Source organism: Zeugodacus cucurbitae, chromosome 4 (genome assembly GCF_028554725.1).
Source record: "Zeugodacus cucurbitae isolate PBARC_wt_2022May chromosome 4, idZeuCucr1.2, whole genome shotgun sequence".
Lineage (NCBI taxonomy): Eukaryota > Metazoa > Arthropoda > Insecta > Diptera > Tephritidae > Zeugodacus > Zeugodacus cucurbitae.
In genome coordinates, this window is record NC_071669.1 from 19482558 (window position 1) to 19506083 (window position 23526).

Sequence of the window (23526 nt, forward strand, 5' to 3'; positions counted from 1 at the left end):
AGATAGTGTGCTGTAGCCTTTTCATGTTTCATATTTTGAATAGCATTTCTTCAATCGTGATACATGATCAGATTATTTTTAGACTGTACAGTCCATATTTCAGATTTTATATATTATTTGTTCCAGAATTGTAGAGATTTATTTTCAGATTTCAGAAAAGAATTTTAAAATGGTCAAGAAAAAGTTTAATTTATCCGAAAAACGTTTTTATAACAATTTTATTGAAATTTAGATTTTTGGAAAAACTGCTTGATACAGGTTTCCAGCAAAATAGGGCTTTCAGTGTTCTGGAAGAACACCTAAATATTGCCAGTGAGACGAGTAATAAAGTTTTTTCTTAATAAAAAAAATTCTCGACGAAGTTGTGTCATAGATTTTTAAAGAAACTCGTTTTTTTTTTAATTTTTATATCAATATAGTATTAATGATTGCTTCAATTTGTTGTAAATTAATATAATAATTTTGCAAAAGATTCTATAAATAGCCTCAAGTAGGATGGATGAGGCTTTCTAGCGGTTTCTTTGATTTATACTTTAAATGAATTAAAATTTCAATAGCACTTAGTTTTTAATCTTTTACTGTAAATCTGAAATTCCAAAATAAACACAATTTATAATTATGTATGAGAAGTACCGTACTTAAAGACCTCAAATAATTTCCGCAAGCAAGCAGAGGAAATTGTGGCAAGCAAAAATATGTGCTACGCCTACTTATTTGGCCTATATCACTACAGACACACACACACATATACACATATTATAGAATGGCATAGAACATCAAAGCGAAATCGACACGTACGAAGTTGACTGTTTGGGACACTTTGTGGTGAATACTAAGGAACTTGCAACACACGCACATGCCACAAAATCAATCCATACGCATACTCATGTATGTGCTACGTGGAAGTGGCATGGAAATCGACAACATCATTTGATGCTCGTTTGCACAGAAAACCAATATTTTGTCAATGACTATGTACTCTCTTTCTATGGGCGACACTCGAGTATGACGATGTTTAGAGATTAGATGAAAGTGAGTAAGTGTGTGAGTCAAGTATTAGTCACGTTGTTAGTATACGATTTACTTATGTGTATCTGTATGTGTGTCGCATTATCATATAAGAGACGCTATGTTATGTTGTCTACCGAGTGGAATATAATCTGGATCGAATTTGTTGGCATTGCCTATGAACTGCCAATGTTTACTGCCACTGAAGTGGTTAAATGGTGCAAGTGGCACGAACATGAAATAAGCAATACACGGATTCAAACGCAAGGCAAAGCGTGGAATTGCAGTAAATCTACACACTTTAGAACCTCACTGAAGCAACATAGAAAGCTAAGGAGGTTCGCAGACGCTAAGTCAAAGTATCGATATAGAAATATTAGAATGTCGGTAGGCGTCTTGATCCACATATGCAAACATAAACAGCAAACACATACAAGTCAAGTGTTTGTATTTGTTCTTATGCTATAGTGGCTTTCGAAAGCCGCCAGCTAAAATTGTGTGTGTGTGAGTAAAGAATTGGACAAAAATAGCTTGTAAACAAAGCATAAAAGCCAACAAACAAAGCATAAATAAATATGACAAACACATACACATACATAAATGTATACACATAAATGTACAACAACACAGAGTGGGCTTTGCGTTGGTTTTGGCTAAAGTGCCATAAGAAAGCATAGAAGTGTATAGCTACCGCCAAAGTCGCCGTCTATTTGTGGTATAGCCGGCGATAAGTCAACATTGCGCACAATAGCGAGCATGCAACAACAACAATTGAGCTTTGTGCAAACGTTAGGCGTAGTGGAGAATGTGAAATGTCTACAAAATGTTAAAGAAATGTGCTGAAAGTGGGAAGACAGTAGAAGTTGGATAATAAAGTTAAGCAAAAATATGTTGGAAATCGGAGGAACGATACACTAGTTACTCAAAGCGGTGTTAGAGGGGTGTTGGACATCGATATTAGTAACCTAAACGTTTAAAACCTGCATATTTTCTCTCTTACAAAATGTTTTTCTACTTAATCCAGCATTATATGCGAAACTTGTTACAATGAGGGTAGAGTCTTGAGATTATTCGTCCAGTTTTGCAGATAAAACGCGAAATTTGGCGTTGGGTAAGATTCGTATACAAGTGTTTTCCGTAATTCTTCCATTATTTCTGTTTAATGAATTTATCGCTACTACTTTTGGCCTTGTTCCCAGTAAGGTTGGTGTTTATGAAATCCTTGAGCCCTAAAACCATCTTTGGGAACCACTATGGAAACAACATGTTCTCCACCTTGCAAATAATTCACAGAACATGCATTAATTCACAAGGGATTTTATACAATTGAGTTCACTCGAAGGATATATAGTAAAAGCTATATATTGTATATTTAAGCCAGAACTTTGGCGAAATATCCACTGGTTTAATTTGAAATCAATTACAAAATTCAATTGGTCCAAATTCGAACATAAGAAGATAGTAGCATATGTTTTAAGAAAAAAAAGCTTTCAAAAGCTTCATATACTGTAGGAATGTTGTAAAATCAATCTAAAATACTTCCCGTTTTCTAATTTTTCCAGCGATGTTCCATTTTTGGGAATCGAAATTCTAATTAGATTGAATTTGAACACAGCTTTCGGTTAGAGCTTTCATAAAATTTAGTATTCGTCATGAGCTTTGTGAGAAAGTCATTGACATTAATTCGAGTACTAACTTAAATAATCAACTGAAAGAACGTATGAAATATGATATGAAAAACTGTATGAAAATTCTTATGTGAAATTCTCGATCTTAGCTGGGAAGCTTTATTTTAGTTATTTAATCCTATACCTAATCATGAACACATATTGGGACCTTCAAGGATTAACTGAATGATTCGGGTATTCTAATATGCTGATTTATTACTAATATAATGTAATTTTTTTCCAGTATTACACTTTATAAGAAAAATTTGAACTAGTACCTAACTAGTCCAAAATGAACTAGTTAAAATGTATACCTTTGTTTATTACATATTGCATTTCCTCGTAAAAGATATGGCCATACTAAAATAGATATTCGTATGTGAAGGTCTACAGTGTCTTTGAGATTGACTTTAGTTCATGCCTCATGTGTCACATGAGCCATCACAATAGCGTCCAACGACAAGTCAAACATGCAATTCGATATCCAATGCAAGTCTAACTGCTTTTACTTACACATATCTATATATGTATATAGACAAAGTTTAATATATATTGTTGTTTGTAAGTTTGTTAGTCAACTTATACGCATACATATTTCTTTGTCACACAATCCGTCTTGTATACGGTATATTTAGTACACATTGTATGTGTACCAACTGTAAATAGTGTCTAAAAGCTTAGACTAGAAAATGGCTTAAGTGCACAAACTGCCAAAGAAAGTCAGCCAAACATCAACCAGCGGCAACAAATCGTCTCCCTTGCCAAACACCGATATATATACATACATACATATAACTAGGGTTATACAAAGGTATGTATAATATGTATAATACTTACATATGTATGTGGCATCTACAACTTCCAGCAAGCTTTGCTTTAGCATACAAATATGTACAGGTCAAAACAAACTGCCAAATAGTCAAAGGCAAATATTAAACTACATGCGTATGTATGCGATAGTCTATTTTGGCCGTAAATCAACTGTGGCAAGCGTGATTCTTAGCTTTTCATCTGCGGCCTAGCTCGCCTACTCTACAAGGACTGTGCCTGCTTCATGGCTTACAAAACCACAACAAAACACATATAATGGCACACATGATTCTCCTAACACATCCCCATCGATAGATCCTGGCACTCAAATCTACATGAATATTTAGTGGGTTTTAAGCAGCCTAGCCGAGGACCCACAGCAAGCACTCCCATTTGGGTATGTATTAAATGGCACACACTGTACACACACTTGTGGCACGCTCTCGTTGTCTAATTTGTGTAAGGAAAACGGAATTTGCATATTAGACGGTTTACAGGGATAAGTGGCAAAAAGCTTGCACACCCAAAAGCTGCCACAACGCTCCAAAGGATGCACGTGCTCAGCTACAAGCACCCACATACACTCATAATTATGTATGTGGCATGTTGTTGCATATTGAGTTTTACACAAATTACGCTTAGCATAGCGGTAAAGTCAAAAGCTGAAATTGTCTAATTTTTGGTTAATGAAGTTCTGCATAGAAAAGTAGCTTTCAAGTGTGCCGCACTAAGGTCATGTTGCTGCTTGCTGCTTTTCGCACAATTTTTGTGCGTTATGACCCTAATTTTGCTTTCACTGCAGTATAATTAATCTGAGAATGCTTGAGCTTCCACTACAAGGTTGTCGATATTAGTGGTCGTTTGATAGGTGTAGGCTTTATTGGCTTTAATATGTGGCTACAAGTTGTTAGGCTGCAAGATTTTTGATTACACTTACAATGTGGTTGCGTAAGCTGAAAGCTGCAATATGGGATTAAAAGGAGCTTTCACTTAAAAGTGTTCGCTTGTTTAAGTGGTGTAAGTACAAATTACTGTAAGAAGACGGAGAAATACCAATTTTGCTCTACTGAAAGTATCGGATTCAGCATGATTGACTTTAATTGCTAAAGCTTATATGATGAAAGCTTTACTAACATAAAATGAACTGAAATCTGCTATATGTGCGTCAAATGAGCTTTCAGTTAAAAGCTTTCACTTATTTTAGTGGTTTAAGTGCAAATTATTGCAACAGGAGATATTTTGTTCCACTTAGAAGTTCTGAACTTAGAGTAATTGAGTTTTACTACCAAAATATAGATGCTGAAGGTGTCTCATTAAGCCAGTTGAGCTTTAACTTTGACCTTTTCTACTTTTGAATCGATCATAGATCATATAAGCTCCATTAATTAGCTTTTTCTATTTTTGACTCAAATTCTAAAAAAAATACTATTTGATCCAAACCTCAGAAAAGGGGGTTAGCCTATAGTTCCAGTTAATGCAAAGGTATTTAACGACTATTACTATTAAATTTGGTAAATTTCATCTTCTATCATGTTCTAATAAGATTCTGTACCTTGAGTTAACTACAAGCTAGTCTCAACTTTATAATAACTCAATAATAATACTAACTTTGTTGCAGACAAAGCATTTTTATCTAATCACAATACTCAAAATTAGCACAACAAATAATAATAGCTATTTTTACGAGCTTCCCAGTCAACTATGCGGTATTATTCTTAAGTAAATACAAAAAACATCACGCCAAAGTGCTTCACATTAAAATTATGTAGCAGTAACCTACATTAAATGTTTATAGCCGAATATATAGAGTCAATATATAACATAGTTGTTATATGTTACAGCTTTATTCACAATTTAATGGCGTTCACTGTTCGCAGTAATTTTCTTGTCTTTTTATCGCCAAAAAGCCATAGCATTAAATCTTAGCACACACAACAACAAATGATTGTAGATGTTTAGTTCGGCAAAGTACATTTTTCTCATGACAGGCTTAAGTGGTAGTTTGCATGTGTGTATTTGCCAAGCCATGAACGAAATTAGAACGCCAAGTCGAAAAGCACTTGATTTGTGAGCGCTGTCACAGGTGTCCCACAGCAACAAAATAAAAAAAAAAATAATGCAAAAAAGCCCGAAAATAAAACTAATGATTCAAGTGTGCAAAATTGACGGTTGTAAAAAATTGGAGTATTACTTGTTTTGAGGCAGAAGTAAAAAAAGCTCAAAATTATTCTCATATGCTTGTAATTTTTTGCTTGTTTAAAGCTTATTTTTATTACTTAAGTTTTGAGCTTTAGTTTCTTTATATTCTGCAACCCATTGTCTATCTTGTTTACTTATCTCCTAAAGAAAAGTTGCTTGAAACAATGACTCTGAAAGAACAAGCGCTTAGAAACAGCCAACAGAGTAGGCAGGTGGTCACTGAGCAACAGCGGTGGTCTTAATTTTTCAGATTGGATTAACAAACACAAAATTGGATAAATAAAGAGGAAGGAGAAGAATCCAAAAATAGCAAGAGATCTTGATTATACGAGTATATTCATAGCTCTTCTGATTATAATGGTAATCACTTACAAAATAAAACGAAAATCGTTCGATATTTAATTGATAAAACAATATAATCGATAATTTGATACTAGATGATCAACGGTAAAATGGAAAAGTATATAAAACTATATACTCCTCAGATTGAGTCGATAGACCTTAGTGAAATTGAAATTTTAATAAAGCCTTTGTAAAATCAAAACAATTAGACCATACATATAATCAAGAAATAACGAAGTAAAAGTTATTAGAGAATCGATTGATAAAAGTAAAGAAAGAGAGTGAGGAAGAGGACTGGTGTTTGTATGAGAGAGAGGGAGATAAAGAGATTGAGGACATGAAAGACACAAAGGGAGAGTATAAGTGCGGAAGAGTGGGTTCTTTAAAGTGTTTGTAACAATGCTGTCAATATAAAGATTCGCAGACAAAACATGATCTTAAAAATATTCTTGAAATAATCCCGATTTTGATATAAGTAGTAGTCACAGATAGTCTTTTCTTCGTTAATATCTTTTTTCAGACAAGTATTCATCTAACCGGTATCGAGAACATCGATATTTCATCGACAAGATCTGATGAAGTTCATAACAAAATTAGATGATCATTTCATTACATGATTCCTCATAATCAACTCGGTGATGATATTAAACGGTTTTGATCAACATAAATAATTTCCTGGTTTCCGACGGTCAGGTGACAATAATGCCTCGAAACATTAAGTGTTTTTACGAGTTGGTCGGAATCTTTATCCAGAAAAAAAGAAAACAGGTAATGGCCTTAGTTATTCCACAAAGCTTTCTTATAAAGATAATGTTTTCGAGCATGTGCATCTGTCTTGCATTACCGGCGGTCCCGGTTTCAGCTGGAGCTGCCATAAACTGCATTGTAAAGCATTATACGACGAACAAGAGTTTTATCAGGTATTACCCAGCCAACAGCATCCTCAGTATCATCGGCACAACAGAATTTATTACAGACTGGCCGTCAAAGAAAATGTTTAAGTTTTAGTTGAGATAATCCAGTCCAGATTACTCAGTCATAACGACTTCATAAACATTACCGAGGTCAGGACCATTATTGAAGTTTATATTGGATGAAAGCTCATTGAGCTCACTCTACTTCAGCTACATATACATTTCATTGCCTTTAGATTCCAAAAACCGCACCCACTACTCCATAAAGCAAATAAAAAACATAAAAATCACTCGTTTACGCATAACTGTGTGAAATATGCCACCTCCTGTGTCAATCTTCGCCGCCGTAATGCATGATTTTATGTTTACAAGGTGTATTCTACCATGCAAACACGTTGCCACATGCGAAAACAAAGGAGCTGATTGTTGTTTACTGCACAGCGAAAACAAAAACAATTTCAAAACACGTGTTTTTCGAATTTGTTATTCGCCTGCTTTAGCAGAGCATTAAAATCGCATTCACAAGCGCAGTGAGCTGTCATTGAAAAGCGCTGGCAAATCTGAGTATGTTCGTATGTTTATTCCCACAAGTATATATAGTATATACCTATATCAGTTCTTGAGCGATCGCTTAAATGCTTTAAATAAACAGGCCGACACCATTCAAATGAACTATGCACACACGGAGCTAAATAGCGAGAATAAAGAGATATGATTTTATGTCTGCAGATAGCTTTCAGAGTAGACAGTGTGACAGGCAGACAAACGGATAGAGGGACAGACAGACAGACAGCAGAGACGTGCGGATAGACAGTAGATAGACAGGCGAGCGCAAAATTTGTATTAAAATATCTCTGACACATTTACCGTCATAATAAATCGGCCTTCAATGATTGTTATAGCCCAGTTTATTCAAGCGCGCATTCATAAAATATCGTAAATGAAAAATGTAGACATTGTTAACTTGTAATTGCACACGCAATATGTACACTGTGTGTTTGTAAAAATGTGTTTACATTTATGGAAAATATTTTCTCACTTTTAAATTCTTCGCAATTAACTTCAAAATGCGCGTCTGGAATGTGGGCTAAATAAATGCTGTTGTGAATGAGTGGCAAAATAAGTGCAAATAAATATTGTATGCATGAGTGACGGTAAAACAGAAATTAAGGTGGGTCGGCGTATTAACTGACAGAATGAAGGTACTCAAATGCAACCCTGCAAAAGTAATGCGCCTAAACTTGGATGAAAGAGATTTGATACTGAAAGAGAGAGAGAGAGAGATTTATATCTAAAGGGAGTCCACTTAGTGTTAATAGGCTATAATTGAGACTTAATTAGTCTAAACGAATCCCGAACTGATATTATTAAAAATTTAACTACAGACCGACTCATAACTTATGGTTACAGTTGGACCCTGAGAATTAGTAAAGACAAATTTATACGGTTTATAAACTTTATTGATATAAAATTGAGCTACTATATCATTCTACAGCAGCTGATACAAATAAATTCAAGCAAAATGTAATTATGAATAACAGGCAGGAAAATTGATCCTGACTTAGTTATAACTTCAAGCAATCTTAAAATATTATTGTCCAATATAATTATTACATATAACATATTTTTCACATCATTTTTTTTTCAAATTTTGTTTTTTGATTTCAATTAATTTTGAATTTAATTTATTTTCTGTATGTCAAAATGCCAGAAAACATATGATTGTGGCAGAAGAGCTTAAAGCTTTCGGTGTGTTCAATGCAATCCATTGTAGTACATTTCACAACACCACAAAATTTCAATGAAAACCGGTGATACACATATGGTTTCTGAAGCATACTACAATGTATACTACATGTCTGTCTCAGGTATTATGCTGTTTTAGCAGATTGACATAGAAATGACGTCAAATTTTATTTAAAAAAGTCAACTGACAAAGAGAAAAGTTACACATAATTATATCAAAGCAGATATAGGGCTCTTTTAACGACTTCTTCAGATTTATAAGACGAATACAGACGATAGTTTTATAATGTTTCAACAATATTTATAAGAAATTTCACAAAAAAGTGGACGAAACTCGACAGTTCCTACCACTTTTACCATAAATACTCAGAATGTTTCTTTCTGAAGGCATAATTTCTCAACAATTTCGACCCACCCTAGTGTACATGCATATACATTTCCACATAATACAAAACATATATTTTAATTTTTACTTCATTAAATATACAAATAAACAGAAAATTTCTGAATTATTAAGTTACCACACGCATACATACGCGTGTAAAATATTTTGACAAGTGTTAAATGCAACATTCGTTAACGTGTATTTAAGCTTGCGCGAAGGTAAGCAGCTGTTCTGTGCTGAAATCATACATATTCATTGTTTGTCAGAATAAATACAAAGCATTGCTACAAAAATATACATATTTACATATATATTTATGTGGTTATACGTCTCTGTATTTGTTTTCTGTTGTAACAATATCCATTGCTGCTTTAAGCCACACTTGACCTTTGAAAAATTTAAAATGGTTTTACAAATTGAATTTTATTGGAATATGTTCTCTGTTATTCAATTATAAATTTATCAAAATTGTAGTTGATAATTTATGTATTGGGTGTAACAAATTTTCATGAATACGAAATATGCTAAAATATTTACTGGAAGTGCTTTTTATAACAAAAATATATTAGCTCATTTAACAAACAATTGATTTTCATAAAGAGGTTCTAAAAATAGCATCAGTCTACCTTAGTCGATGGGCATAGTTTGACCAAAGTATTCGCGTCCCAGCTTCAGATTACGATAAAATGCGGTAAAGTATTTGCAATGATTTGTAATAATCACTAGAATATCACTTTTAACTTACGTCGCCTTAAAATTCTTTAACATATAGCTATGGATATATTTAACAAATTTATATTTTTTGAATTTCCTTCAATGTGGACATTACTAGATTATTAAGTACAATTTGAGCACTAGGGACACTGCCAGCAAAGGTATGTCATAAAAAAATTTTGATCTCCTTTTTGTGCCACAAAGTGCAACCCATTTGGCGCTTACCAACGATTACAGTTGCATTTACTTGCCATCAAATGCGAAGCCAATTGTTTTTTATTTTTGTGCTCCTTCACTTACATATTTCCCTTTCCTTTCGGCACAAATAATTTGTTTTCCATTTTCATGCGAGCGCATAACAATTCGTTTGTCTACACGTTGCCTGTTGTTATTTGTATTTATTTCATTTTAAGCTGCATTATTTGCAATAGCTACAGCTACGAAAAAAACAATAACAACAACAAGCAACTGTAACTAAAAGTAAACTAAAGGCAAGTCCACGGCATACTTGCAAGTTGCAACAACCGTAAGCTGCGGTTTGCCCAACAATTTTAAGTAAATGCAAGCGAAGCCAAGAAGCAGAAGAAGAAGAGCGCAGAAGGGTGCCGTAGGACCGCGCGGCAGACTCGTCTGAAACCCCAAAACGTGTGCGCATTAAAATTGTTGAGGTTTCGCTGGTTTGATGGTTTGCGAGCCGCCAAGTTTGGGTTGTTACTGTTGCTGTTGCACTGTTATATATACATATATATGTGTATTGCAGCAACACTTGCAATATAACTCACGTGCTTTTATGCATTTGCTTCTATGTATGTGTATATATGCATAGCTGTATCTGTATGCACATTTCGTCATACATATTTATAGGCGCCTGGGCTTTTTGCCGCATCGCTGTGGCAGCATTGTTTGTAGAGCCGCAGTATTATCCACACAGATACCCATTCTGAGCGCTCGGGCAAACAACGCATAAGCAAACAGCGAAAGCACCTCACTTATGTGTGTAACTGTACACATACTATATACATATATACATGTGTGTGTTGTTGCATTGTTTTAAGCGCATATTTACAAGTGTGCAAAGTATTAAAATTTTTATGACAGGCGCTTTTATATTTTTCATTTTTGCACTCGGTTTTTGGTTTACACTGTTTGTTGTTGTTGTTGTTTTATTGCATATTTCTCTGCTCTTGATTTCTTTTATTTTAGCGCTTTTTAATTTTTGCTTTTTCCACTCTTTTATCTCATTTAACATACTTGAATATGCTTTTTATTATATTTTTGACGTGATTTTTATGTTTTTGGAATTATTTTTTTTTCATACTTCTTTTTTCTGGAAGCTGAGAAAAGTTTTGAAACTGTAAACAAATATAATTAAGTGCTCGTTCGTCAATATACTGCTCGAATATGTCAGTCAATCTATATGTAGATACATCACACATATGCCTGCATACTATTTATGCATTTCTTTAACTTGCAACACTGTGTTGCACCTTCACATCTATGTCAGTTAATAATATTTTACTGAAGGGAATCCTTTTTAAATATGAAATTCATAAGTAGCATTATAAATTTGCATGCACTGAAATTTTAAGAGTAAGGACAGAATATGAGACCCCTAATAACATAGAAGTTTTCGGAGTTTTGTTGACATATTTTTATATCCTAAATTCAAAGGGTCTCTACTTATTCCTTATTTTTGTAAAAATTTGTCCATTTTAAAACGATAATGGTCTTTATTTTGGATAGTTATAAAGAAATAAAGGATTGTATAGAAACACTCTTTTGGTCCACTATATGTATATCAACCAACACCTCTCTCAATAGTTATTTTTATTATCTCGCAACAAAGTTGCTAAGAGAGTATAATAGTTTTGTTCACAACTATGTTCAGCTATATCAAGGAAACTTTCCAGAGTCGTTTCTTTTAGGTACTTCCTTAACTGTCCAAAAATGGAGGATATCGGATTATAACCACGCCCACCTCCCATACAAAGGTTATGTTGAAAACAACAAATGCTTTAATTCAGTAAGGAAAACCACCAGAAACCTTAAATTTCATTATAAAGATGATACAGAAGAGCTGCACTCAAAATGGTAAACAAAATTTTAAATGGGCCCACTTATGGGTCAAACACCATATCTCCGAAACTACTCGACCAATTTCAATGAAATTCGGTTTATAATATCTTCCTAGCTTCCCAATGATATGTTGTGAAAATAGTCCAAATCGGTTCACAACCACGCTTCTTCCCATATACCAGAACTTTGAAGTCGATCTGAATCGTGTACTTTACAATATATAAAGTAAGCACTAGTGAAGATATCGGAACAGAACTTTGCAAACATACTGCATTTAAAGAGTGGCATCGCCCTTCTAAAAATCGTCGAAATCGGTCCATAAGTTTTCAAGACCCTATATATTAAATATGAGGACCTCGGAAATTTTACCGAAAATATAGGTAAGTCTATCAGATATTTAGAAGAAATTCAGAGGGAGTATGTTTCTTCTAATAATACGGCTCCGTACCAAAAATGAGTGAAATCGGTCCATAACTCACTAAACATAAATAAATATAACGGTAGTTTCCACTGTTCAGATTAAGAAATTATATTTAAAATTAAAAAAAAATATTAACACAATTATTCAGTCGTGTATTTCTAGACATTTCCCACAGTCTAACGCAGCGGCAAATGATGCGCTCGGCATGCAGAAGCCAGTGTTGTTGAACGGAGACTCGCTTAAATGACAACGAAAAGCAATTGGCACAGCCACAAGCAGCGAGCGCAGCAAATTGCTGATAATTAAGCGCAATTTTGGTTAAGCTCAAATTTTTTCTTTTTTTTCGTTTTTCTTGACAAACTTTTTAAACACTTAAATTTTCGTATTTTCTGTAATGTTTTTATTTTATTTTTTGTTATTTCATTTTATTTTTAATTTTTTTTTCTGCTTATTTTTTTTTTGTTTCTTAATTTTTTTTGGTAGCTCACATTCATTCACCAAAAAGACTTGGCTGCCTGCTCAAATTACTGAATATCTTTTAACAATTTTTTATGACAAATTCACAATTGTTTTTGCTCTTCATAATTATATTTCTGGCTTTGGCTACTCATATTCATATGCATAATAGACTGGTTTGTAGATATGTATGCATATTTTTCGTTGTTGGCTTTCTTTAACGAAAAAATATTAAATCATTAATTTAGTCACACTACCGTGAAGCATTTGAAGTTAAGCTATTAGGCTGCAAATTGTTTGTGAACACTGTGAATTGTGGCAGAAGCAATTCAAAAAGACTTGATGGCTTTGTAGCACTTGTAAGAGCGCACATACAGCCACCTGTATGTCTGTGTAAGCCCAAAGCGGAAGTGCCATTTCATGGTAATCCGTGCAAATGGTAATTGATATGAATGGTCAGAAATTTAAATGGTATATTTTTATTGAGAAAATATGCTATATTTTGCGCTATGATAATATTTAAGACACTTTTTTCAATTTAGAACGAAAATTGCTGCATATTTCTTTTAATATTTTCAAAAAATACTTCAGGTTTTAAAATCTTTTTCATTTAAAAAATTAATTAAATTTTTCTTGTAGAAAAATGTAAATCGTTTCGTATTTTTGCATTTAAAATATTATATCACTCATATAAAAAACAGTAAAATATTTTTTCCCACATTCAAATGAGATTATATTCTCACTTTTAACTAGAAATATTCAAATACAGAAAAACATACCTTTAGAATTACGCATATACTATAAAGCTCTTGTTGTCGTAAAAGCTTATAAAATTGCACACTCTGCAAAGAAAAAAATTAAAATTCATATTTTAGTAGAAATTCTTTCGTATATGTGTATTTTATACATATGTCATGGCAATATAATTTTTATAAAGAAAATACCGAAAAATCAGTATGCAAATCCATAAAATAAATTACGAACGCTTGTGTTGTGAGAAATTTCTTCGAATTGATCAAGCTATTGAGCATTTCTATAGTAATCATTATTCTTATTTTTGATTAAATATTAAGTAAACAAAGAATTTAAAGCGTCTTATATGTATATATTTCTTCTAAAGAAATCAAAATTTTTATTTAAGTCGACTTAAGCTATTTTATACATATACATATATACAAAATGAATCAACGGTATATTGTAAAACAGTACCTAAACATCTTATTATATTGACGGGAATTCCCTAAGACTACCAAAATTACCAGTTTCATTGATTATTGTGAAGATCTCAGAGTCCAAATTGCTAAAGAAGATATTCGTTATTATTATATTGAGATTACTATCAGATATGACAGATTTAGGAGGTTGCTATATGATAGAACAAAATCTATAATTTCTGATAGTAATCCCAGTATTAACGCAAGAAACCGAGCAAGTGGTATATTTTCTTAGAACAGTACATAGTACGGCTATATTTCTATCAGTTTAGAGTTGCTGTCTAACTTAAACTCTAAATTCTGGCCATTATCGGTGACCACAATTAAATAATCGCTCTAAATTTGTGCTCGCAAATTATCAAATCATCGTGGAAAATACTTTGAAAGATATCTGAAAAACCTACGGTCCGGTATTTCAAAAACATTTCATATCTCTTTCCAAATATTCTCAATAAAAGCCGTTTGATTTGTATTATTTATTAAACATCATAGTATATTCTTCCTTAAGTCGATAACACTTCTTTTCACCAATATAGTTATGTAGCTTTTATATATATTCTCGTAAAACGCCACCATAACCTAAAAAACGGCGAGACTTCTCTCAAAATTCAAAATAATGTTAGTCACATTATACTTCGACTAATATTTGACAACAAGTTCATAAGGTTTTTCCAGAAGAATTTGGATGAATCTGTCTACAGAAATTAACAGATTTAAGTTCTAACGTTCACATTTTAGTTAGGCAGTTATTACAGTTGGATAACTGTCTTAAAAACAAAATTTGGCGATCTCATTCCTGCCAGAAACATCAGTAATACCTGTATTAGATGACCTAGCGATCTATAATCTCGATGCAGAGTTGAACGAGAAAGTTTTTGATTAGCCGTTAGAGCTACACTACTAGAACTACTAAAAATCATCGGAAGCCAACGTGCGACCATTTCTATCTAGGTCAAGTATAAATTATGCTTCATTCTCAATAAATTAGAGTTTCCACTATCGGAAAGCTTACAAATTTTTAACAGGTAATGGACTATAGCACATTTAAAGCACTGAAATTATATGACAAACGTATCTTTGTTAATTAGGAATAACATACATAAACTTCACTACGTATGAGAAAGCTACAGTTAAAAACGCTTTCATTAATCAAGTAATCGAGTGGTTATCACGTTAAAGAAGAGAATATAGGATTATTTTTTTTTTTCTTTATACACTACGTTATAGTATGTTTACACTCACCATGGGCCAAATTGTATGTAGTTATTTAAATATTAATTATTTTTATGCACTTGTGTTAACTTTATTATTAGATTTTTAAACATTTATATAGGTTTTGTTGTGAAATATTTTTAATTATAAAATAAAATTATTTTTCACATTATCATTTTTCACATGAAACTATTTAAAAATTTATCAATATTAATGATTTGACATTTTTTAGATTGAACTATTTCTGTATTGGCTTTCAACTGCACGCTACTGTAAGCTTTTTAGACCACATTACACTTTGAGCACAAAAAATATCAATAAATTATATAGATTATATTATATATAAATATAATAAAATAGCGTGTAATATTTAATACAATTTCCAATGCAATAACTCCAATAGCACACCAGATAACGCACCGAATTTAGGTCAAACCCAACACGATTAGGCATTTCCACTAAATGCACTAAATGACTCACACTGTGACTGCTTAAATGCCACTTTTCTTTTTGCTACTGCACCGACAGGCATTTTATCATGCTTAATTGCTTCATTTTTTCTTCCAAATAGGAAATTTCACAAAAATTTTATTTATTTATAATTTAATGCACATTCGCTGCGTAGATTAACGCGTAACTAACTAACTAACACGGCGCGCCGACTATTGAACTTGAAAGCACAAGCGCTAGATTGTCACTGCCGGCGCAACGCATGGCCCGAGCAGCAAACGAATGATAGCGAAACGAAAACGAAAATAAACAAATAAATGCGTGTGTATGTATGTATGTAAACTGATTAATCACTGATCTTCTGCCTGAATGATGGGTATATGAAAGTTTGGAGAGGGGGTTTGTGCATCAGTATGAGTAGAGGTGCGTGTGTGTCAGTCTAGTATGCATTTGACACATTCCAATGGCATCATAATTATGAAGTGCATGCTCAAGAAGTTCGAAGTGAGCGGAGCTAGAGTGAGAATTATAATACAAATACAAAATCGATTGCACAAGGCAAGGCGCTGAGCATCAATTTCCACCTCTTGGCATTTGACACAAATATATGCGTGTATATAGGTATGTATATATACAATCATATGCAACCGATCGCTTTTGCTTTCAAAAAGTGAAAAATGAAAACTTTTTTCCTTTAATCACTTGCACACGAAAATGCATAACGTCATGTCATTTTGAGGCGGACGCACTCACTCAAACACGCACACACTACACTCTCCTCGTCTCTTGAACTAAATTGTGTGCTTATTTATATGCCCACTACTATGAAATGATAAATAATAGATTGTTTAGTCGATTCGATTAGATGAATGTCTTAAGTTGCTCGATTGGTTGGGTGTTGCTGCAACAAATGCCTACACGCTATTAATACAAGCGGGCAGACACATATATATACATATGTATGCAAGGCACATGCGTGTGGGCAATGAAAGCAAATGCTTTTAAAATGAAATGGAAATTAAAATAAAAGCATAATGATAATGCATTAGAGGAAGACAAGCTGGATGAAAATACTAAAAAAAGTAAACAACAACAACATCATAGTCACTGCGGTCGGCACTTAATAAAATTTATTGTATGCAACGCGTGCGCTGAGCAACAAAAACACAACAACAATATGAAAAAATACAAAAACAATTACAACAACACCAAAAACTAAAAAATACCAGAAAAACAAAAAAACAACAACAAAAACTAAAATACAACAAAAACAAAAAATATAACAAAAATCAAGCACCAGTCAACTTTAAAACAACAACAACAAAAACTCAAGCAACTAGTCACTTTAAAACAACAACAAGAAAAAACTAAGTATTATGTTCATAATTGGAAAATTAATGTTTGCGCGCCAACGAACAACCAAAATGTCATTAAAACAACAGCAGCACCGCCGCGAACACTATCAAACGCCGAACAACCGCGAAGTATTAGCTATAAAAATGCATCAAAAGTTCATAAAAAAGCGTGATACAAGTAGTAATGTTGCTGGTGATAGCGTAGAAATGCGTGCAACAGATGCGTCGCCTTGCCGGTAAAAACAATAAAAGATCTATTTAATGCAGCTGCGAAGCTGACAGTGGGCTGGTTGGGGTAAAAATGTGTTAAAAAATTAAATGCAGTTGCAGAGAGCTGACAGTGGGCTGATAGAAACAAAATTTTGCCGAAAAAAATATGTTTTCGGTCTCCCAAGCACTGCGAGACTTCCTTCGCAATATGATTTCTAAGAAATTAGTATATATTCTAATAGCGGAAAAGTCTTCAATTTGATAGAATTTGCAAGACCTTTTCAAAAAACCACAAACCAAAAATTTATCGGACCACCCTATGAATTAATGTAGACCAAGAAGCATTTCTCCGCTATTCTGCTCCCAGCATATGCTCTACAACAATTCTTGAATCCAATATTCCCATCATGCCAAGATCGTTTTATAAAACCGAAGAGGACAGATGTATGTATGTGATTGGCGTTGAACCGTTTAGCCGGTTATAGCCGAATCGATGAAAGCGCGCCATTCGTCTCTCTCCTTCGCAGTTCGGCGCCAGTTGGAGATACCAAGTGTAACCTGGTCCCTCCAACGGAGTGGAGGCCTTCCCCTTCCTCGGCTTCCACCAGCGGTTACTGCATCGAACACTTTCAGAGCAGGCGTGTTTTCGTCCATTCGGACAACATGACCTAGCCAGCGTAGCCGCTGTCTTTTTATTCGCTGAACTATGTCAATGTCGTCGTATAGCTCGTACAGCTCATAGTTCCATCGTCTGCGGTATTCGCCGTTGCCAATGTTCTGAGGACCATAAATCTTGCGCAAAATTTTCCTCTCGAAAACTCTTAGTGTCGTCTCATCTGATGTTGACATCGTCCAAGCTTCTGCACCATAAAGCAGGACGGGAATGATAAGCGACTTGTAGAGTTTGATTTTGGTTCGTCGAGAGAGGACTTTACTGTTCAATTGCCTACTCAGTCCAAAGTAGCACCTGTTGGCAAGAGTGATTCTGCGCTGGATTTCGAGGCTGACATTGTTGGTGTTGTTGATACTGGTTCCCAGGTATACGAAATTATCTACGACTTCGAAGTTATGACTGTCAAAGAGGACAGATAGATAATAGAAATCGAGGGATACCTCAAATCAGGTTCTACAGAAACTTGAGGTTCTTTAAGGCGGTATTAAGAATTAGAAGGGAGAAGGAAGAATATGTAGTCTGTGGCAATAAGAACCAACGCCAATCTACGAACTCCTGGAAATAAGGTTTTAAAATGCAGATAAAATCCAGAAGATTAGTGTTACACCCTCCTTCTGTTAATATTCTAGGTGACTATAATGGTAATTAAAGACTCATACCAAATTTGGCGCCGAAAATGACCAGAACATTTCAAAAACTAAAGCTCTATGTTTCTCTCTAATTTAACTATGGGACAGTTGAGGACGAACAGTTGTGACATTTGGAATTCAAGAGACACCCTATGAATCGAATATGTCAGAATATTCTGGAACTTTACTTTTTCGTAAAATTCGGTTATCGAGATTAACAAAAGAGTGAATGGAGAGGGATCTTTTGTCGTTTTGGAATATCTCCACTCCACTGTGTATCCGGACTCCCAGTACCCGCACACCAACAAACTGAAGTGATTAAAACCTTGTATTAAGTTTACTTGTTTCGCTCCCACAAATGCAATTTGACAATCTCCACTACTCCGATGGCGTCAACGCGACTTCCAACGCCTCTGCTGCATTTTCATATTATCTTTCACTAGACAAGTAGCTGCTTTCTTGCTTTCACGCTAACTTTGTTGGCGGTATTCATTTCGATATTTCGACTTTTTTATTTTGACTCTTTCAGTTGTCGGTTTCACTTTTCGCTTTGCATTTTTCACTGCGCACAATGCAGAAATAAAGAAAGGGAAACGGCTAAACTAAATGCGAGACGAAAAAACGCCAAAGCAACTAAATAAAAAGAAAACCAGAAAATAAAATTAGTTTAAATAAATAATGTGGAAAAACAATATTCAAAGTATTGCATGACGCATGCGACAGCTGTGCAGACACCCAGCGGCAGAGGCGGTAGACCAACAGAGCGCATAGTAAGCGCATAAGAAAGCTTTTCGGCGTCTCCGGCGCTGGCTGTCTCTTGCATCAGTGTCATCTCCACTCAAGCAAAGCACTAAATAAGACGGCGGACACCAAAAAAAAAACAAATTCAACTAACACTAGTGTCGAGTAGTGACGACATGATATCATAATACCACACTAAGCACTTTCACTGCATAAGATCTGCTTCTCGGGAAACGCCTCTTCAAAATATAATTCATTAAAGAAATATAATTGTATCCCGCTGGCAGCTTAAAATGCATTTAAAATTTATTTATTTGCATATCAAAAATGAAAGGGAATGCAGTGGGAAATGTTAGTAGGAGCTACAAAAGATAGTATAAAGAAGTAAAAAGAAGATTGTAATAGAGCTGTAGAAACGAAAAATCTTAGTAGTTTGGATGATACAACAATTATTTTGCCAATTTTATCAAGATTTATTACTTAAGAGCTTCCTTTGTGACGGAGTAATCGAGTACATGGCTACTACACATTGGGTTATGAGCTCGAGACCAGACGAATTACAGAACAAAATATCAAGACCTTCCCAGTAACAGTTGAAGGCTATACTTTGTACGGAACCTTATTCCTCAGCTGAACTATGTGAATTCGGTTAAGAGTCCACTGAAATCGTAACCAGCGAACTATAACAAAATCTCATCTGTAAGAGCAGAGTCCATTGTGATGCAAAATTATCAACTTTTGTTGATGAGAAATATCGAAGCCAATACAAGCGAATATAGGACAGGGAACTGACAATTCTAACCTAAATTCTCAAACAATTAAAGAAACCTAAAGAAAACGTAATAAGAATCACTAAAGCTCTATTAAATTGAAAAATATAATCGGCTTCTACATTTCTCTGTATACCGTTACAGCAATTTGTTCCCTCTTCTTCTTCAACGCTGAGGCTACATATCAGCTTTGACCTTACTTGACAGCAGCACTCAACTGTTGTTATTGTCATTGCCACCGTTTTCGTTGCACTTCCACGAAGCTATATTTCATCTTCGTTGCGCTTAAGTGCCAACCTGACAAATGTGATAGATATTCTCTGGCGTAGCTTTTAATGCGTGCAACAAACTTGGTGCCTTACTTTCGAAAAATCAATTTTTTCCCAATTTCTTAAAGAAACTGCTCACGAAAGATTTCTAAATTTTGTGCTTTTTCTATTTTAATTTGTTTTATTTTTTCTTCACTTTGAACGCTTTAGTTCACAGCTGCGCATCGTTCCATTTTGTTTGTAGAAATTGTCCGAGTGCTTAGCGTTTGAGTTTCACTTCTTAATATTTGTGTTTGCGGTTAAATTTCTAGTTGTCAGCTTAAAGTAAAAACATATGTCAAAATATTGATGGCCCTGCGCCCCGTTGTGTGTGTTTATTTGTTTTGATTTGATTTGTGGGGAAACGCCAAGCAAAAGCACGCATCTGTTCTCTCACGCGTGTGTAAATATACATTTATAAATATATATGTTGTGGTATTTAAATACCGTTTTGACATGACCGAGTAGATCGCATTTCGATGTTTGAAATGTTTAAATACTCAACGACTCACCTGAGGCAAATTAATATGACTTTGTGGGAAACTTAAATGCAAATATGAATACAGATATATGTGTACTCGTATTTATTTTAATAATATATGTATTTACAAAATGTGTTAATCCACAGCCTCACAAAAAATTGAGTGATTGAAAGCTTTGCGATAATCAAACAAGCGGTCTAAAGAACAAACAATGGGTAGAACAATGAGGGTCATTAGGTCGAGGGGAACCTAAAACACTTTCAAACGATAGCATATCACATAAATAACAGAAGTCATGTAAAGGGTATCTCTTCAACACGTTTTAGAAATATTTCATTATTAAATTTTTTGTTAATAATTGGAGTTTTCAGGAAGCTTTTAGCAAATTTTTTTTATAGAAATTTAGTTTTTTTTTTAATTTCAGTTATATACCTCCCACTTATAGGGTACATTTCGAACTATTTCCAATTATCTCCATATAAGTTATTTTGAGACTTATTGAGACTTATTATATTGAGTAAATTATAATGATCACTTATATTACCACACTTAGCCACACGTAGGAACTTCACTTTACTACTTTTATAACCTTTGAACATAAAAGCTAATAGCGCTAAAACTCAAGAATTTCTAATGACTAAAAAATAACTTTCGACAAATAAGCGATTGAAAATCAGTCATAGTCGATGCTTGAGCGAGTAAGTGTTGAACTCGCTCAGTAGTCGATCATCTACTACCTGTCTACACTCGTAATAGGGGTGTATGATTTAAATTTAAAAAACTAATATCCTCTTAAAAGTTAAGTATTGCGATCAGATTGTTCTTATGAGAATAATAAGAAATTACTCTTCTCCATAATTTATGAGACCTAATTAACATTATGAAAAATTATTAAGCAAATCGAAAGCAAATGTTATAAGTAATAAAGCTAAATATAGTATTGAAGTACTCAATATTACCATGAAGGTACGCATGAAACTCAAATCCATGAGAGATATTTAAGAAAGAGTCCATGATGAAGATAAAATAAAGTCTAGTTGAATATTTTTATATTGAGGTAATCGAGTTGTAATTATGTTAATCGGTTTCGTAGGGGTTTCCAGTAACTAGATGCTCACTTGAATTTCAAATTTTACGACAATGTTAAGGGTATAGCGTGCCTGCTAAGTATGTCGTCTTTAAATTTAAAATATCTGAGCGTGTTCTTGATGCTGTAAAGGCGTTTGAACCACTGTCGTATTCGGTAACCATATTTGAAGGAATGAGTATATGTAAACTGACAAACAAAAACCACTACCAAATTGCATTGTCTCTTCCACTGAGGATCTAATCTTCGAATTTAGATAATTAGAATACAAATTCAGTGAAATCAATATTTTCAAATTTTTTGTACTTTTTTCAATGAATTGTGCTTTTTTTAATATTTTAACTTTTTAATTAAATAATTTAACCTTAACAAAACTGACCTCAAATAAAAAACAAATATTTAAAATATCCAATTTTAAATATTGAAATTTTAGTAAATAGAATACTATTTTTATAAATACCATGAATTTAATCAGCACAAAATTAAAGCAAATATTTCGAAAAAAGTTTTCGCGCTACACTAAAAAAACAAAAAAAAAGAAATTATTGGCGTATATCGTTTACGAATTCCGCTAAATGCATTTTTTTAATTTGAAAAAAAAAAAATGAAAAAAAAATAAATAAATATTTCATTGAACTGTTATTTCTGTAATTCAAATTAAACAGATATTGCAGTTAATTTAATTTTTTTTGTAATTAAAACAAAACTCACGCATTTACGAGCTACTAAAATGCACCAGCGAGCGCTGCTGCATACTCGTATAATAGGTTGCGAAATTTAATTAAAAAACACACAAAAAAGTGGCAATATGATGATAATAAAGCAACCATTAGTGACCTGATGACCTGCCAGCAGGCGCTTGCTTATGTATGTGTGTTTGTTTTTGCAAAATTCCCATTAAAAGCATGAATGCGTTATTTATGGGTTAATAAATTGCTGGTGTTTGTTGTTGTTGTTACCTGTTGTTTTTGCTTTTATTGTAGCAAATTTGCTTTAAAATTATCTTTATTGGGTTTTTGTTGCGTAATTTTACTTAAAATTATTGCATTATGTATAAGTAAATACAGCGGACGCATATAATGACATTACACAGGCTTTGTGTATGTGTGTTGTCGCTGTGTATCGCTGTATGCGTGTGTGCGTGTCAGCGTGCGACAATTAAGTGCAAACAAAAGTACCGCAAACAGCATAATTTCATTAAATAGCTGGCAAAAACAACAACATGCGCAATTATATGAATTACAACAACAACAAAGTCAGAGTAACAACAACAACAACAACGACAATTTTAATTTCATAAACAAGCAAAAATTTACCGGCAAGCAAACAAATAAATAATATTTGCTGCAGCAAATTAGCGCAAAGCAACGCAGTGTGGGGTGTGGCAGTAATGTGTTGGAAGGCGAGAGGATGGTGTTGTGTTAGTTATGCTGATTGCATGCCGCACACGTACGCAAGTAATTGCAGAATTATTACTAATTTCATTAGAGAGCGCATTGCAGTGAATGCCTGACGCATGACATACATACATATGTATATACTTGCAACAAATTCGCACAAAAGTTGTTTGCGTTTTTTTGTTGCAATTACACGTGTAAGTGCGTTTGTGCGACACATAATGCATCGCAATTAAATGCATTTGCATAATAAATTAGCA

At 33.7% G+C, this 23526-nt stretch overlaps 1 protein-coding gene across 9 annotated transcripts in view; it reads right to left on the minus strand.

The window, feature by feature from the left end:
- LOC105216464 (putative uncharacterized transposon-derived protein F52C9.6) overlaps nt 1–23526 on the minus strand; it is a 147449-nt gene that overhangs the window by 59642 nt on the left and 64281 nt on the right. Inside the window, exon 4 of one of the 9 annotated variants that reach the window (XM_054230068.1) lies at nt 13518–13580. The exons of the other annotated variants lie outside the window; for them this stretch is intronic. The gene's annotated coding sequence lies outside the window, so the exon portion shown is untranslated. The remainder of the gene's footprint in view (nt 1–13517; nt 13581–23526) is intronic. 9 annotated transcript variants of the gene reach the window in all.